We start from the raw sequence: 14229 nt of genomic DNA on the forward strand, positions 1-14229 counted from the left end.
TCCTTCTGCTCCTGGATTGTATAAAAAAGCAGGCTGAGCAAGCCATGGGGAGCAAGCCAGTAAGCACCCTTCCTCTGTGGCCTCTTCATCGGTTCCTGCCTCCAGGTTCCTGTCCTGACTTCCCTTCATGATGAACTATAAACTGTAAGCTGAAATAGATCCTTTCCTCCACAAGTTACTTTGCTTATGGTGTTTATCATGGCAAAGAAAGCAAACTAAGACAGTGGCCCAGGATGGCCTCCTTCTTCTCAGCATGGGGAAACCCAGATGGACTCAGCACCAAGCATTTCTTTCTGCCTGACTTACTCCATTGTGTTGATGTGGTTTTTCTCATTCATTACATTTATCTGAAGCTCAATAAGTTTTTCCTTATGTATACTAAGTTTATGCTCTACCACTGAGCTCCACCCCCAGCCTGGGAGGGATGCCAGAGTGTGGGATGTGTTGTATTTAGGAGATTCTTGCTATTCACTGAGGCTAGACTTCTAGCATAGAATGGCAGGAAGTTCCTGTCTAAGCAGAGATGGGACAAGAGATGTGGATCAGGTAGGGTAAGGAGACAGAAGACATAAACACTCAACCTGCATTTTAAAATGCCAGCAAGGTGCAGCTGGTGGATAGACTTTGGTTAACTATAGACCAGGTTGGAATCAGGCACCTTTGAAACAATAGAGGCAAGAAGAACAGAGAGGGGGCATTGGCAGACAGAGGTGACGGGACCCATCTGAGCCATCATCCCCTGCTCCATTCTCACAGGCAGTGTGGGAAGACACAAGACAGTGAGTCAGCAGAACTCTGCTCAATTACCAGTCTTACTTCGGGTTGGTCACCCACTCTTAGGTCAAAGCACATTACCAAGTCAGTCCTGGAATTCCCAACAAAGAGGAAGTGGTATAAGCCTGACCAAGTTCCTGCCAGGCACAGACACTCACATGCCTACAGACAGAAGGTGCAGGGCCTTTGCTGGGATCTTGTTCTATTTCTCCAAACAGCTGCCAGAGTGTGGTAAGGACAGAGTTGCTGAAATCATGAGGCCCATGTGACACACACAGATTTACCTCTGAGTTCCAACTGAATAGAGGACACAGACACATGGTCCCAAGAAACACACATCCTAGGTTTTACCTGTAGCTATAGCTGTAATGTAACTAGAACAACATTAAATGCATTTTAAGTCACTAAGAGACCACCCATGATCTCTTCCATTTCACCCAGATGTTGAGCTCCTAACCCCTTCCTGTTATATGAATGTCTTTCCTGGGCAGATGGATGAAGCTCCCTGAAAAGCTTCTGCCTCCATCTCTTATTTACTGATATAGAATAAGTAATGCCATTTCAAAACCAAAGAACAGCTTTCTGAATTGATTTTGGGTCTGTAGAATCCTACTACAATTTTTCTAAATAACAAACTAAAGTTGCCCAAGAAATAAACTTTGGATAGGATTGCTTAGTCTTCCACATGAACAGGTTTCATGGATAAACATGGCTTCTTTTCTATTTGTTGCACTTTTTCAATTCCTAGTATGAGTGTTTTTGTGCTCTAAATGTAGAATCTCTCCCAGAAGCTCAAGTATTTGAATGCTTGGTCCCCATCGATGGCATTGTTTGTGGAAATGGTACAGCCTTGTTGGATGAAGTATACTTAGGGGGACTTGAGTCACCTTTGGTTATAGTGTCTTAACAAAGCAACAGAGAAGTAACTACTCCAAGATTCTTTAATGTCAAATGTAATTTTAATAAGATACAACCAACATTTCTGAATAAGAAGACATGCGAGCGACAGTGAGATGACTCAGTGAGTAAAGGCACCTATCACTAAGTCTCAGAACCTGAGTTTGACCCCAAGGACCTTCATGGGAGAAGGAGAAAACTGGCTCCCACAAGTTGTCCTCTGAAATATGTCTTCATTTTCCACTATGCTCATTTTCTCATTTGTCAAGTTGCTGTGTGTAAGACATAACACATTATTATTCAAATGGAAACATATTAGAATGGGATCCCATTACACACAGGACTTTGTCTTCTGCTCTCCCTCCACTTGGCAATGTATGCTGGGCATCTCCCATGCCCTTCAGAGCTGTTATACAAGGCAATGGGTAATGGTTGCACATTCTCTTCCTGTTGTCAGGTGCCCTTTGACTGAGCCCTCCCCCGGTTCTTACTCTACATCATTGTCATGCTGCTCCTTGGGAAGGGGAGGAACTAAGAGAAAAGGTGAGAAGCATTCATATCTGGGCCCTTTCTTAGCCTGTTTCTCATTGCTATAACAAAAGACCCGAGTTCAATTCCTGGGATCCACATGACAGAAAGAAAGAACTTACACCCACAAGTTGTGCTTTGGCCTACACACACACACACACACACACACACACACACACACACACACACACACACCACACTAGGGAATATACACCCAAATAAATAATAGTAAAAAAAATGAGGTAGAGAGTAGTAGAGAGAGATGCCCAGCATCAATCTCTGTTCTCCACATAACATATGAACCCGCATGCACGTGAAAGTGATACAAACAAAGATATAGGTAACATGATTATTCTCTATAATGTCATGGACTAATCTAGAATACCAGACCCTACTGCACTGTCACATGAATAATCAGGGCTGAACATGGCTGGCACAGCACTTCACACAGGTGAAGAGGACAAAGATGTGTTTTCTTTGCGTGGGTCTCTGAGGAGCACACCAACATTGGCCACACAGGGTTCACCACAGATGGTGAGTTTCACTTTGGCTTTGAATTCTGATCCACCACCTTCCAATACTTGTGGCCTTGCACAACCCACCCATCCTCATTAAGCCCTTAGGGGGACAAGGATGGGAAGATCAAAGGTATAGAGGTGAAAAATACAGAAGCCCCAAGCCGCACATCTGGCATGTCATCAGCATGGCTCAACGAGGTCCTGAATATAGGGGTTTCCCAGAATGATGCACTCAAAGCAGGTGAGAGGCCACGAAACACTTCTCTTAAGAGGCAGGCCCCATCTTTAAGGGGTTCTGATGGCACAGATGGAGAAGCAGTATTTCAAAACAACGACAGAGCCTATGCCAACAAATGGGGGTTGTACTGTATGAGGACAGTCAGGGCAAAGAAAATGGGATATATATATATATATATATATATATATATATATATATATATATATTTCACTGTGTTCTGTGGAAGAGTTAGCAGGAACCAAGTCAAGAAATCAAGAAACACTGGCTGAAAACATTGGGCTCTGTTATCAAGAAGTATGGAGATCCCAAAGGCTTCAAGGTGTGATGTCTTGAGTGGGAACTAACAGGCATATGGACATGAATGTGGCTCATGGGAGGCTGTCATAGAAACCTAAGCTGGTAAGGGGTGGTGCATAATGCAAGAGAAGGTGGGCTTAGGGGGGATGTACAGGGGCCAGCTAGCCTCAAGATTGCTCAATAGACCAGTTCCTCAGTGAGTTTCATCTTCTGATGTCATTGTCTAAAGTTCTAAAAAAGATTTTCAATAAGGAGTCCCATAAATACTGTATTCAACAACACATTACACAGCCAGTCTTCAAAAGGGAAAAACAGAATATCCGGTCACCGTGTCCAGGCAGAGGAAGGAGGGGGCTGGAAAGGTTGTGGAGAATTTAGATGAACAAACGGAGGGGAAGTAGGGGCTGTGTGCATAGCCTGTGGGAGCTGCCAGCACTCGCTGGGAATTGCTGAGAGCATCCTGGGAATGGGCCTGAGAGCTTAAATGAGAGCTGGGAGCTGAATTTTATTTAGAACTCACACCATCACATTAATCTTTTTTCCCAACACCGTTGGTGTTTCCATAAGATACATTACTTTTGCTTGATAACAACACCCAGTTTTAAGATGGGCATAAGAAAAAAATATTTAGAAGGACCAAGAAGTGAACGTGGAGGACCACTATTATGGTCTCTCCTTCCACCTCCAAACATCCATGTGTTGAAGTGACCATGTCCTGTGTCCCAGAATATATTTGGGGGGGGGGAAAGGGGTTATTAAGATGAGGAGATGAGGACATTAGGGAGTGTCCTCATTAGGATATTAGTGTCTTCCTATAAAGACACTAATCCAGAGTGATTAGTGTCTTTATAGGAAAAGGAGATTAGGGACACATAAAAACAAAGGGGAGAACATGAGGCCACAGGAGAATGCCACCATCTACAAGCCAGTGAGACAGCCTACAGAAGAAACTAATTGTCATGGCTGAGATGGTTTGAGTGTCTCAAAAAGGGTCATGTGCTGTGAAAGAGTCCTTTGACCCCTGATGGGGGAAGTCCTTCTGTGTATATGTTTGTCTTATTGGTCGATAAATAAAGCACTGTTGGCCAATAGGGAAGAAAGTTAGGTGGGACTAGGAGAGGAGGAGGATTCTGGGAAATGTAAGAAAGAGGAGAGTTGCCATGTGATCCTGGGAAGAGAGAATGCATGCCGCTGGCGTCCTCTATAAGATAAGTCTTTATAAAATATATAGTTAATGGTTATGGTTGATACTTAAGACAGAGCTAGCAAATAAGAAATCCTAGTCATTGGCCAGCAGCATTGTAACTAATATTAATCTCTGTGTGTTATTTGGGGGCTCTAAAGCGGCAGCTGGCAGAAAGAGTTATTGTTACAGACCCCAGAAGAGGTACCGAGTACAGGTTGAGAACCATTGCTTTAGAAACATAGAAAGAGGTAGAGTAAGCTTTGGGAGACAAAAAAGACGAGGGAAGGGATCGAGAAGCAGGAAGTGAAGTCACAACAGCAAAGGGCACCTCAAAACTGAGGAGCGGCTGTCTGTAGAAATCCTGACGAAAGGTCAGTGAGAGCATCGGTTTCCAGAAGGCTTCAGGGACTTAAATAAGGAAGTTGCCAGAGACCTTTGAGAAGATGATGCTATTGGTATAGCAGGGGAAATCCAGGTGCACTGGGTTAGGGAAGGGACTCAATGTAACAGTCATGTCCTGGTGGCAAGAAGTTTCTTGAGGACCTTAGGGACAGATGGGACAGTACAACAGAGGCAGAACTAAGAGAGAACGTAAAAATGGTTGTGCTATCATATTTTCATTACACGTAATTATTCTCGTTATATATTTTGATAACATCTATCGCCTCAACGTCTTTACTCTTCCCACACCCAGTTAATCCCATTTCTCTTCCTAACTCGCCCACCTTCTGCTTTCACACTGCCCCGCCCCCATTTAATCACCCAGTAAGTTTCATTAGGGTTACTTACAGAAGCACGGGGTAGGGGACCTTGTTTACAGGAGCATATGCGAGCACCTTAGCAGGGGCTCTACGTCAATGATGGAAATGTCTCTCTCTCCCCCATCAATTGTGGGAGAGACAATGTTTTTAAAGGGTGGGGGAAAGTCTGGGGAAGCGAAGAGGAAGAAGACCAGAAGAGAGCCTGCCTGGTATCGAATCTACCTTTGTTGAAGAAGTCACATGACCAGGGGAAGCCATGAAGCATAAAGCAAAACCCCATGTTGAGCATGGCATCTGGAAGTAGGAGGAGGAAGGGGTGCTGTGTCGTGTCGTCGTTCTGAACAGAGCGGCCCAGCCCTGGACTGCCCCTTTTCATTTAGCTTCACCTGGCTTGCTCTGAGCTCTACTGTTACTGAATGTAGGAAGGTCCAGGTCTACGTCTCGGCTTCTAGTGTTCAGGCACCTGTGTCTGTTATTCAAGGGCTTCCCCAACTGCTGAACAGGGGCAAGACCATTTCGAAGTCAGCACTTAGGCTAACCCACAAACCTTTGAGGTCAGGGATCTGGGTGTCTGGATGAGACCCAGAGACTATTCTTGTCCCATTCTTCAGCAAAATGCTGAAGTGTTTTTTCCTGTTTGGGCCTCCCGTGTTTTCTTAGGCACTGGTTGCTGAATTACTGGCAAGCTCGGGTCTAGGACATTGCCTTCTCAGCTAGTGGTTTTGAAACTTTCAAAGAAACGGCTCAACCCGTCTTTCAAATAACATTCCAGAAATCCCAAAAATATCAAATGGCTAACGGTTCACTTTACACATATATTCATTCCCATTATAACCTCAAACTACACATATATTCATTCCCATTATAACCTCAAACTTATCATATTCACACACCATAGAACCCAACAGTGTGACCTGTGGGCTGCTTTATAGATGGAAAAATGCAGAAGGGTTATGAGACCTGTTGCTATCTGAAGCCAGCCTCAGGGTTCAAATTATTCCTACAGTTTATTTTGGTCACACTCTAATGAGAAAATCCTCCTTTACACAGATAAAGGACTATAAACCATGACATTAAAAAAAATAGCTAGCCTTGAAACCTTGAAGTATTCTGTAAGTAATCAGAAAATGACAGGATCTGTACAATATCTCTGAAGGTCTTTACAACAAGCTCGTTTTGTAACATGCCCACTGGCTTGCAACGTGCTACATGCATTGTAAGTGATATGTTCGAATCTATTATACTACAGCATGAAAGCATGATTTAACAATATCTTAAGGCTGAAATTTTAATCAAATGTCTGTAAAAACCTAAATGATGTTTTGTGAGGTGTGGATCGGCCCAGTACATTAAAAGCCACCTTGGGTGAGCCAGGTATGGCAGTGCATACCTTTTAGCTCAGAGATCTGGAGGCAGAGGCAAGCAGGTATCTTTGAGTTCTAGGCCAACCTGGTCTATATAGTGAGTTCTAATCCAGCCAGGACTATACAGTGAGTCCTTGTCCCACGAACAAAACAAAACAGAAAACAAAACAAAACACAGAAAAACCCACCTTGAGCCTGAACCTGGTCACTAAACCAACAGTTTATTTAATGCCTCTTTTGTGACAGACTCTATATGCAGCTGAAGATGCAGGACAAAATATAGTACCCAAAGTGAGAGTTTGACCTAAAAATTTACCCAGAACCAGAGGGAAATTCCATCCAGGACAAAACATGTGACACATTCCAGTGGCTCTGAAGACAGGTGAATGGAGAGCCCCAGGCATCAGTGGGCTGGTGGTTCAGGGCATGGGGCCACAACATGTTTCCAGAGACTGTGAACTATACTGGGAACACATCATTGCTTCTTATCTGTAGCAGGTGCATGTTTTAAACGCTCTGCAGAAACTTAAAGCAGATAGCACAAAACTCAAAACACACTGCATTTTTCTCTTACTTGTACCTATGCTAAATTTAAATTATAAAGGCTGTCTCTTAAAAAATTGTGTGTGTGTGTGTGTGTGTGTGTGTGTGTGTGTGTGTGTGTTTGTACACATGCATGCAGAAGAGTGTGTCAGATCCCCTGGAGCTGGAGTTGCAGACGGTTGTGAGTCATTCGTGGGTGCTGGGAACCAAACTTGGTCCTCTTCCAGGGCAATGCTGTACTTTTACCCTCTGAGCCATCTCTCCAGCCCCAAAGTTTAACTTGTAAATTAGGTACAGGAAGAGATTATCAATATCTCGTAATGAATCATAGTCACAACAATAAACTACACAAAAATTATTTGAATATCATAAATCATTTACATCTGTAGTATTACATATACTATGGAATGATTACAGATAACTATAACTGGAGCCATTGAAAATGAAATCCAAGAATTAGGTGAAAAGTGGAGAGAGGAGAGGAATGCAGAGGCCCAGGCCTGGGAGCATATGTGCTGCTTTCACACCAGGAGGTTTCTGGAGGTAGCTGGTACAAGTGGGAATATAGGAGACAAACCTGGGAAGGCAGAGAGTGCAAGGTTATGCAGAGAGACATGAGGCTAAGAGCTGCCTCGGAGCCTCAGGAGACTGATGGCACTCACTGATGGCATTTAAACTAGACAAGGATGCTGTGCAATTTCTATTAATTTGTTTGCTTTTGAGACATGATAGTAATATATAGCCCAAACTGATCTTGAACTTGAGGCCACTCTCCTGCCTCTTCCTCCTGAGTGCTGAGGTTATGGGTCCATTTTTACCATACTCAGCTATAATGTGTGGGTTTTTGTGTGTGTGTTTTTAAAGACCTTTATATGGAGGTAAAGGAAGCCTTTAGGGGACTGTGATGAAGCTAAGGGTGGTGGAGGCTGAGGCACAATGCCTTGCATTGAGTAGTGTATAGGAGACATGGTTAATACAACTTGGTGACTGTCTCTAGTTGGTAAAGAGGGAGGAGCAGAGAAGCCAAAGCTCCTGCTTAGACAGTAATCAAGGGGAGATCTTGTACCCAGGTTGTTCTGCCTATATAGCCTGTTGCTAGAGTTTTTCTCTCCAGCCTGGTCCCACAGCTGTTTAGCCCCAAAGAAACACACAAATACTGTATTAAATATTAAACTGTTGGCTGATGGCTAGGGATTCTTATTGGCTAGCTCTGTCTTAATTAGTAACCCATTTCTATTAATCTAAGTATTTACACATGGTCTTATCTTACTGGAGAAGGTTCTGGACCTGTTACTCCTTCCTCTGCTACATGGCATCTCCTTGTAGTCTCTCTCTGCCTACCTGTTCCAGAATTCTCCTCATTTCCTAGTTCTGCCTATATTCCTGCCTCTATTGGCCAAACAGTGTTTTATTCATCAACCAATAAGAGAAACATACACAGAAGGGCATCCCCCATCAATAGCCCTTTGGGAACATTAAGTCAGACTCCAAGCTTGGACACAGACTCAGAGGAATGGTCTGTGTCTGGGTTTACCATGAGTTGCTAAGAATGAATGAGTAGGATAATCAGTGCAGAATCAATTAGCTGGTGAAAGTGGCCAGCCAGCCAAAGGCTAGATTTCTTATGCAGAATGCAGTATAGAGTGGAGACTCTTCCCTCTCTCTCTCTCTCTCTCTCTCTCTCTCTCTCTCTCTCTCTCTCTCTCTCTTCTCTCTCTGCATGTGTTTGCATGTGTGTGCATGAGGTTTGTATACCCATGCATAAGCACAGAGGCTAGAGGAGGGCAGATGTTTTGTTCTGTCACTCCACCTTATTCCCTTGAGGCATGGTCTCTCGTTGAACCTGGAGCTGCCCTGAAGGCCAACAAAGTCCCAGGATCCTCCTGTCTCTGCTCACAACACTGCCAGAGTACAGGCTCATGGGCGACTGTATCAGGTTTTTCATGTAGAATCCGAAGCCAGATCTTCATGTTTGTACAAGTGCCCTCACCTACTGAGCCATCTCCCTAGCCTCAAGTTGTTTTCTAACTACAAAATCCACATGTTACACTAATGACAAGGTAAAACATATTTCTCTCAATGCTTGCCATGAGGCAAAACTATGTTTTCCAGATAGGTATTCATTGCAACTGAGTCCATGGCTTTCCAGTAAAGACAAACAGCCCTGGAGCATCTGTTTACCTCAGTGTCACTGAGTTCCTCAGGGCTTCATAATGTTTGATGTCAAGAATCAACTGAAACACTCAGGTTGGTGAGGTGTTCAAAGGGGGATGGGAGGGGAATTTGTGTGGTTTCTGAAATAGGAAGTTCTACCTTAAAACGAGTCATTTCTGGAGTAGAGAAAGTTCTGGTAGGTTTTCAGAAAAGCTAGTGCAAAAATAAGTTGGTGTTTCCAACATATTTATAGGTCAAAATAGCAAAAACACAACTTATCGAAAAACTCTTGCAGTGTCATTTGCATAGGAGATAACTAAAATGTATCCCACAATTGGCCACGCTGAGATTTTATCAGCCAAAAAAAAAAAAACAAACAAACAAACAAAAAACCTGTGGTTCAGTTTTGTGAAAGACATAGTTGGCTGCCTATTATGATTTTTTAAAAAATTAATGCAGGTTTTCAACAAGGCTCACTTGGATCTGAAGATGAATGCCAACAGAGACATATATGTGGGCTATTAATTTTGTGGGAAAGCATCATGGTTTGAATAATGCTAAAAGGTGGCACCTTCTGGAACTCACAGTCATAAAGAGATGGGTGCAGCCTGCCTGTCACCAACGGTGTTGGTTTACTGGGCTCAGAACAAAACAGACTCAGGGTAGACCAGTCAAGAAGCTTGTGTGTGGAGGCATATCTTGTACAGATCGATATGGATAGCAGCTGACTGTGTAGACCATCTTGCCCCAAATGGCTCCAATGGGCTCTGGCTTCAGAATCACTGTCCACACTGGGGGCAGGGGCATCTCTGGATGGCTTGGTACCCTCTGACTCCAGAAACTAAAAGGAAAGATCCTGGAGCTTGGAAACCTTCCCTGATTATGATAAAGCAAATCTTGGGGGAAATGAAGGAGGCCAAAACAAAGCAAGACTGCATATTGCCTTAACCAAATGGATGAGAAGAGGAGTTTGACTCATTCTGTGTGTTTACACCCACAGCCTCCATTCGGATTCCTGAAGTCTGGAAATTGCAGATGGTTTGCCGTCAAAGAGTCAGAGGCTGGCAAGATGGCTCAATGAATAAAGGCATTGGCCACCAATTCCGATGACCTGAAGAAAAAGGGATTGGGGTCTTAAAACAGTGTGGTGAAAGAACTGTGAACTCTGGAACCCACACTGCCTGGGTTCAAACCCCCACACTCCCTATTGGCTCTTTGATGTGGAAAAATTATTTACTCTCCCCATGCTTTGGTTTCTGTCTTTGAAAAATGGGAGGGAGTAGTGAATAAGAGTTCTCATGGGCTCAACTGAATTTATAGTTGTAAAGTTCATGGAAGAGGTCACTTGGACAGCAAAGAATTTCTGTAATCCACCCAACACACATCTGTGGATCAGGCACCAGAGAGACTGTTTGGTGGGAATTCTTAACGAGTTCATCCTAGGAACCAAGTACCCACTTCCACGTCTTCTGACACCATCTTGCATTTTGGACCAGTGATCCCCTGGTGTGGTTTCTCTACCTTCCTGGTTGAGCATGTGTCACACTCACCCTGATCAGCTCTTCCCTCAGGGAGTTCCTCACTTGCTGCCTCAAAGCCCACATTGCTTCTTCTGTCTTCATTCATGCCTGCTGGGCCCGCGGTTGATATAATATGACACCTGCCACTAAGACCTCTCTGAATTCTAGATCCAGTCAGTCAGTGCATGCTTGGCAGGCTTGTGGCACCTCCCAGAAGCTCCCAGTGAGTGAAAAGCCCTCCTGATCTTGTCTCCTCACCTGGGACAACCAGGGTCAGTGAGTAGCACAACCATCCATGCAGGCCTGGAAAACACCTCCTCGGGCTGCTACCCGACCCAGTCCTTACACAGACCTATCAGCTCTTCTATTCAGACCCTGGATGCTGCCTTCCTCCTCAATGGTATACACACGACACGGTTAGGGGAGAACTATAAAGTTGTAGGTAAGTACTACAAAGCAAAATACACCAAGTATTCTGTAATAATGACCAAGGGGCTGGCAAACAGGCTCTCTAACTAGGTAATATCTAGGGAGGATGAATCCAGATCTTCCTGGGGTGTACATGTCCTGAAAGTGGAACAAACCTAAAGGATTCAGGGACTGGGGACAGGCACAGGCTCGAGGCAAATGGGTCAGTAAGGCAAAGGGCTCAAAGTCTGGCTTCTCTAGGGCTTTGGAGGCCATGGGGAAGATCTTAAATTTTATTCCAAATTCAGTGGGAAGGTTATGGTTTGGGTATCAAGTGATCCCAAAGACTCATGTGTCTCCAGCTGTTGGATTCAATTGTTGAAAGATGATTGGATTATGAGGGCTTTGACCTGATCAATGATTGGATCCACTGATGGCTGCCTAACAGAAGAGCAGTACTGGGAGGTGATGGAGAGTAGAGGGCAGGGCACAGTGGGAGGAGGCAGCTCACTGGTGTCGCTCCTTGTCTGTTCTCTGCCTCCTAGCAGCCAGAAGATGAGCAGCTGTGCTCCATTTTGCCTTCTCCACTGTGGTGCTCTGCCTCATCCTAGGCCTGCAGGGCTTTGACCAAGAGACTGGGATTAGGTTTCTGCAACTAGAAGCCTCTCCCTCTTATGTACTCATCACAGTGATGATTTATAAGCAAAGGAATACTTGCTTCACTTACATCTAAAAATGCTTTTATCTTTTCTTCTTAGAATTTACCATGTAGTCCCAACCCCTCCCTTTATTTTTCTTTTGCATTTTCCAAAGGAAAGTTGCCTACCTCTCCTATCTCCACACTTTTCTCCTACTCACCACATTTTTTGGGTGGGGGTTTCAAGACAGGGTTTCTCTGTAGCTTTGGAGCCTGTTCTGGAGCTCACTGTGAAGACCAGGCTGTCTCAAACTTACTACATTCTAGCCTAATGGTTTTCAATCTTCTTAATGCTGCAACCCTTTAATACAGTTCCTCATGTTGTGGTGACCCCCAACCATAAAATTATTTTCGTTGCTACTTCATAACTTCAATTTTGCTACCGTTATGAATAATAATGTAAATATCTGTGTTTCCCTTGGTCTTAGGTGACCCCTGTGAAAGGGTCATTTGATCCCAAAGGGGTCACAACCCACAGGTTGAGAACCTCTATTCTAGCCTGACCACTGAACTTTCTCCTATGTTGCATTGTCCTGTGTGAATAGCATTATTTGCGGGCTGGGGGCAATGCAGCCTATCCCCTCCCAGTCTCATGGATTTTGGTGGTCCCATGAGGCTGCAAAACCAAAGCATCATAGATGAGAAGAATAAAATTATGGGACATGTGTGCTGTGGCCCAGCATGGCTCAGGGAAGAGCTGCTGGTCACATTTAGTGAGGGATACAAGGATCCAGTGATCTCTGCCACTGAGGATCCCTGGCTTTGTACTTATTTTTAACCTCACAGAGCATGGAAAGTTCTGCTCCAATCAGAGACTGATTTCCTCCAGGTCAAATTTATTCTGTACCATCTCACCTCTCTGCTCCATCATCTTCTGCTTCCCTGGACATGTGCCTTGTCCAAGGGTTGCCAGAGTATATCTGACTTCCATAAGATTACTTATGTGGTTATCTCTCATCCGTATTCCTAAGGCCAGCTGCTCAAATACATACAATCCTTACTTCTGTTTCCAATTGCTGATCTTCAAAATAATAACAACAAAACCTCACAACTTTTTTTTTCTTCACGGAAACAAGAGTTGGTTTTTGCAGCTGTGGCCTTTAGTAAGGCCTGCATCTGTCAGCAGATGGGCAAGAAGACAAGGCTATCGGAACCCTGAAGAGCCTGTGTGGTTTTAGCTCTATGCCGCATTCACGCAGATTAGAAATCCTGGCCCCAGCACACTGTAACCAATGTAAAAAACGCGTGCAGCTGGCTCTTTGTGACAGCACACATTGGAAGCTGTCTATCAGCTGCACAATGGATAAATAAACTGTGGTATATTTGCACAATGGAATACCAGCCCAAACAGATAATGGCCTATCTATAACTGCATGTCACAGTATGGATGCTCTCACAGACATGATGCTGCCTGAGGTACAAAAGTGTCATACTGTACGATTCTGCTTCATTGGCACAGAAAAGCAGGCAAAATGATGTAAGAATCAGGATAATGGTGGCTGTAGTGGATGAGTAGTGAGGCAGAACGAGGAGCGGGTCAGGCATAGCCTAGGCCCTGGACAACAGGTGTGTTCAGTTTGTGATGAGCCACTCAGCTGACACTGTGATGGATACAGTTTTCTGTGCCTATGTTCTCCTCAGCAAAAATTGAAATCAAAACTGGCTTTGTTTATGTCAATATGACATCTACCTTTTTTGGGTTTTTTTTCCCCCCCAATCATCTGTTAACATGAAATTGTTACTTCTTCTCTGGTAAAGTGATCCGTGGGATCACTTGTACATTGTTTAAAAACAAAACTCTCTAGAGCAGTGTGGTTCTCAGCTTTCTTAATGCTGTGGCCCTTTAACACAATTCCTCATGCTGTGGTGACCCCCAACCATAAAATTATTTCCACTTGCTACTTCCTAACTGTGATTTTGCTATTGTTATGCATTGTAATGTAAATATTTTTGGAGACAGAAGTTTGCCAAAGGGGTTGTGACCCATAGGTTGAAAACCACTTCTCCAAAACATTTCCCTCTCATAGGAATCACACCTTGATCACACAAGCTGCATTCCCTTTTTTCTTTTTCTTTTTTCTTTTCTTTTTTTTTTTTTTTTTTTTCCTAGGGAGGTATATCAGAATAACCTGTGCATATTTTTTAAACTATATACATCTCCTTAACTCCCTAGAGACTCTGAAGGTCCCTCTAGCACAGGTTCTTAACCTAATGCTGTGACCCTTTAACACAGGTTCCTCATGTTATTTTCATTGCTACTTCATAACTGTAATTTTGCTACTGTTATGAATCATAATGTAAATATTTTTGGAGACAGAAGTTTGCCAAATGGGTCGTGACCCAC

General features: G+C 43.8%; 1 long non-coding RNA gene across 1 annotated transcript in view; it reads left to right on the forward strand.

Annotated features, from left to right (window-relative positions):
• Positions 1 to 1942: 1942 nt before the first annotated feature.
• Positions 1943 to 14229, forward strand: part of LOC103159867 — a 44111-nt gene continuing 31824 nt past the window's right edge. The window contains exons 1-2 of the long non-coding RNA XR_003479444.2: positions 1943 to 2214; positions 10261 to 11222. This is a non-coding gene — a long non-coding RNA (uncharacterized LOC103159867). The remainder of the gene's footprint in view (positions 2215 to 10260; positions 11223 to 14229) is intronic.

Source organism: Cricetulus griseus, assembly GCF_003668045.3.
Source record: "Cricetulus griseus strain 17A/GY chromosome 1 unlocalized genomic scaffold, alternate assembly CriGri-PICRH-1.0 chr1_1, whole genome shotgun sequence".
Lineage (NCBI taxonomy): Eukaryota > Metazoa > Chordata > Mammalia > Rodentia > Cricetidae > Cricetulus > Cricetulus griseus.